Source organism: Triticum urartu, chromosome 7 (assembly GCF_003073215.2).
Source record: "Triticum urartu cultivar G1812 chromosome 7, Tu2.1, whole genome shotgun sequence".
In the NCBI taxonomy this organism is placed as follows: domain Eukaryota; kingdom Viridiplantae; phylum Streptophyta; class Magnoliopsida; order Poales; family Poaceae; genus Triticum; species Triticum urartu.
This window is the reverse complement of record NC_053028.1, coordinates 236679711-236683771: the sequence shown is the minus strand read 5'-3', so window position 1 is coordinate 236683771 and position 4061 is coordinate 236679711. Positions and strand designations below refer to the sequence as shown.

The window sequence follows — 4061 nt, the reverse complement described above, 5'->3', positions numbered from 1 at the left end:
AGATGGCAGGCTGCTGATGTGGATAGCCTGCATGTTTAGATAAATAGGTTAGTGGGGATGAACTTCTTATGTATATAGGATAAGTGTAGGTGTTGTTAGAATAAGGTCTTAAGGGGTGTTGTTAGAATAGACCCACCATATATAGGACACCACTATTCTAATCCTGAGATTAGAATAGTTATTTGGATCACAGCCAGCCCTATAAGGGTCCGATCAGATGTTCCCAACTAGCCGAACCCGTGCGACCACGATCCGTTCCCAGACCTGCACCCCCTCGATCCCGTCCCTAATCCACCACCCCCTCGATCGGCGGCTACCCTCCCCGAATCAGGCCACCACCGTCGCCTCCCTCCCGAATCGCGCCACCACCGCCGCCCCGCCCCACGACGCGCAGCACCCGGCCTCCCAGCGAGCCGCCGCCCCGCCCCCCGGCGCACCGCCTCCGTTCCTCCCACCGTGCTGCCGCCTTGCCCCATGGCGCCCAGCCGCTCCGCCCTCCACCGCCTGATCTCCGCCGCCCACCGGACCTGACAAGAGGCTCCACCCTTGGCCACGGATAGGGGCTGCGGCCTTCTCCGGGCGCCGCCGTGACCTTCCCAGAGGGGCCACCACGACCTTCCCCAGCTCTGCCCTCTGCTACGGCTGCCGTCGGCGGCCTTCTATCCATGCTGGAGCTGCCCCCCGCCTGGATCCGGCCTCGCACAGCCCCCTCGCCTGGATTTGGTCTCGGCGCCGCCCCACTCCTGGGTCCGGCTGCCGTGCCAACCCCGCACCTGGGTCTGGCCGCCGCAGTGCACTCGCCCCACTCCTAGGTCCGACAGCCGCGCCGCCCCCGCGCCTGGGTCCAACCATCAGCACCCCCACCCCCTGGCACACAAGCGCCGACATCTACCCCAATCCCCAAGCACACCGCCCAAAGGGCCCATGCCCCATCCCCCGACACTATCCTGCCTCGCTGGCGCACCATGGACGTCTTCCTCTTCTACCTAGAACTTCTTCATCCTTGGTGCTTGCGTGCACATGACAGCCACATGTGGTGTGAGGAGAAGCCAAGCTAAAAGAAGAACACACTTTCTTAGACGTGTGTGCACGCAAGACAGGCACAGAGAAGTTCGGAGCCGCCGACCCCAACAGCGGAACAACAGCTATGATCGAGGTGATTCTTGTGTTATAACATATATATGTTCTCAGCAATCCAGTAGGCTGTTCTTTGCTCTGAACTCTGCACCGTGGCATAATACAGTAATCCTGACCGCTCCTTCTGAATAACGGAGTTGACTTATCAGCAGAAAGTCTTGAACAATATGACCATCTCTGCTTATGAAAACGTTGTTATCTTCACTCCCCATCCATCTAGTTAGCGCAAAGGTTTTCTCTGCTGCAAAAGCAAGGATGGAGGCCTCGAAGGACCATCATTTTCTGTAGCTGGGATGCGGAAGAGTACGGATTGGTAAGTGGATCTGTCTTCCAGCACCACATTCGTTTGTTATACATATGTAGGCAACTTAATAGCAGCTGCAATGGTGATCACAATTTACGTTTATGCAGACAGGATCAACTGAATGGGTTGAAGAAAACAGGTTGCATATCTGAATATTGATGTTTCAGAGTCGGTCCAGTTTTACTCCCATCTACAACTCCCCAACTTGATGAACTACTACTGGAATCAATTAAACTGGAAAGAGTACTAACTGATAGTCAGTTATTTGGTTTTGGTCATACAAAAGAGTAGCTGTTGAGTGGTCAACACTCTACAGTGGGTGCGTCAACTTTGAACCACCTGTCTCTGACAATATCATGCTTATGCTATTTTTCTTATTAATAACAAGATGGTCAAAAAGTCAAAACATTCTCTTTTTTCAATTCATGAAGGTTCAAGACCCTGACAATTCATCTTAGACGGCTTATGATTCATGGGTTAAATCCAATGCTTCTCCCAACTTGAGTTGTAAAATGACTTCCTTATACAGTTAGCACACTGTTATCACTTGCGATATATAGTACTGATTGCTGTCAAACTCTGGGTTCCTTTGTGCGTAAAATGAAGCCTGCAGCTTCGGGGTTTCATGTCTGGATCTTCATTTCTAAATTTTAGCTCCAACTCTGAAAATGTTCCTAGCTATTTACTGTAGTTAACATATATTGTCTCTGATATCCTGCATGAAGATTCAATGACTGGGCAATGGAGGATCAGACTATGTAGCATTCGTTCAAGATGTTGGCATTCCATCCACCAACTTGATATTTGGAGAAGGTAGGGCGCATTTCGTATTGTTTATTCTTACGATTTCTCGTATCTCTAATGGTGCTCCTTGGACATTGACAGGGCCAAGATATCTTGTTTACCACTCTTTATACGATGATTTTGTAAGGGTGGAGAAGTTCGCGGACCCTGGGTTCTGTAGGCATGTCGCAGGTGCAGCCCCTTATTCATTTTGTGTTGTGTGTTACTCCCTTCGTTTACAAATATAAGATGTTCTAACCTTTTTCTGAACCGGATGCATACATTCATGTTTTAGTGTGTATGTTCACTCATTTCAGTTCGTATGTAGTCCATATTGAAATATCTAAAACATCTTAAATTTGTGAACGGAGGGAGTTGTACTTGGTAGCTTCACAGCATAACCAACATCATCATCTCACAGCTGCTAGCCACTGTAGCATCAACGACAACAGCGCGGCGCTCCTGGTGCTCCTCTCCCTCTACTGCCTTGCATGCTACAATGCCACCGCCTCCTCACTGTACAGAAAATTTGAGTGAGGAAAAATTCCAGCTCATGAACGAACATGAAGAAGTTCTAATGTGATGGTGCTATTCCCTGTAGTTATTTGTTTCTCGTGATTGCATTTGGTTGTGGCTGATGGATCTCTATCTTAATATATTATTTGCTTTATTCTAGTGTGACCTGCACAGAGCTCTCTCTATTCTTGTTTTAATCAACTCACTGATGCACGTACTGAGTAATTCGTGCGACTTTACCGCATCTTGTTTCAGACAGCAGCCCAACACTAATTCTCCAGTCTGATTTGAATGCCAGCTGAATCCATTTATTAAGTTGTGACTTCAATTGTGCCCATGTAATGTTGTTGGAGAGGAAATCTGGAGTTAACTGAAGTCCAACTATTACGTTGGACAAGGTTCATCTACTTCATGGTCAGCAAAATTTGACCCTCCCTAGCGTGCCAGCTATTTTTAATATCACAAAAATGAGTGCATATAGTTGATGAGAAAACCTCAAGGAAATTCAAACATTATGTTCTGAAGAAGTTCACTTATACAAAGTGATAGAAGGTTGGAAAAATAGAGAAGAAACATTGGCGTTAAAAAATAAGCCAAAAGGCATTTTTACTAAAAAAAGAGTTTGATAAAAAAAACTCTAGAAGTTTACAAAACCCCCAAAGCCTGTAAGTTAAAATAGTAGTTCCATCTCTGAAACTAAACCAAGAAGTTTAAATTTAACATACATAGCAGGTTAATGTTCATAAGAAAATCAGAAAAAAGATTATCTAAAGAAAAGCAAGAAATTCAAATTAACATAACACATGAGTTTGATGCTTATTTTTTATAAAAAGAACATTGTTTTATGGTTCAAAAAATGGAAAAAGAAAGTATTTCAAATAAACCAAGAAGTCCAAATTATATAAAAAAAGAAGTTCAATATTTATATAAAAAAACAGGTTTTCTTCGTTACTAAAGAATAAAATTAAAGAAGTTCAAATTAAAATAGAAGGAGTAGTTTGATGTTTACGAAAAACTCAAATTCTTTCCATTCGTAGGAAAAATAAAAGTATGAGGTTCAATTTTGAAAAAAAATGTTTGATGCTTATTTGAAAACATATTTTTTCTAAGAATAAGACTAAGAAGTTCAATTCAAAATAACAGAGAAGTTTGAAGTATATAAAAAAACTCAGATTTGTTGCAATAAGTTCACGTGCACCAGCGTGCATGGTTCGGAATTTATATTGCGGGACGTTCGACCTTCAATTACATGTTTTAAAATGGAAAAAATGACGTTCGACCTTCAATTGCATGTAATTCGACGTATACACAAAAAATGTGA

General features: G+C 44.2%; 1 long non-coding RNA gene across 3 annotated transcripts; it reads left to right on the top strand.

Annotated features, from left to right (window-relative positions):
• The first annotated feature begins 233 nt into the window (after positions 1–233).
• LOC125520898 lies at positions 234–2899 on the top strand. 3 transcript variants are annotated; one of them, XR_007288898.1, is made up of 5 exons: positions 234–1156; positions 1244–1450; positions 1549–2254; positions 2327–2416; positions 2646–2899. It is a non-coding gene; the product is annotated as an uncharacterized LOC125520898 (long non-coding RNA). The 3 variants fall into 3 exon arrangements; XR_007288897.1 differs by having other exon boundaries at positions 234–1450; positions 2662–2899; XR_007288896.1 differs by having other exon boundaries at positions 234–1450.
• The last annotated feature ends 1162 nt before the right edge of the window (positions 2900–4061 follow it).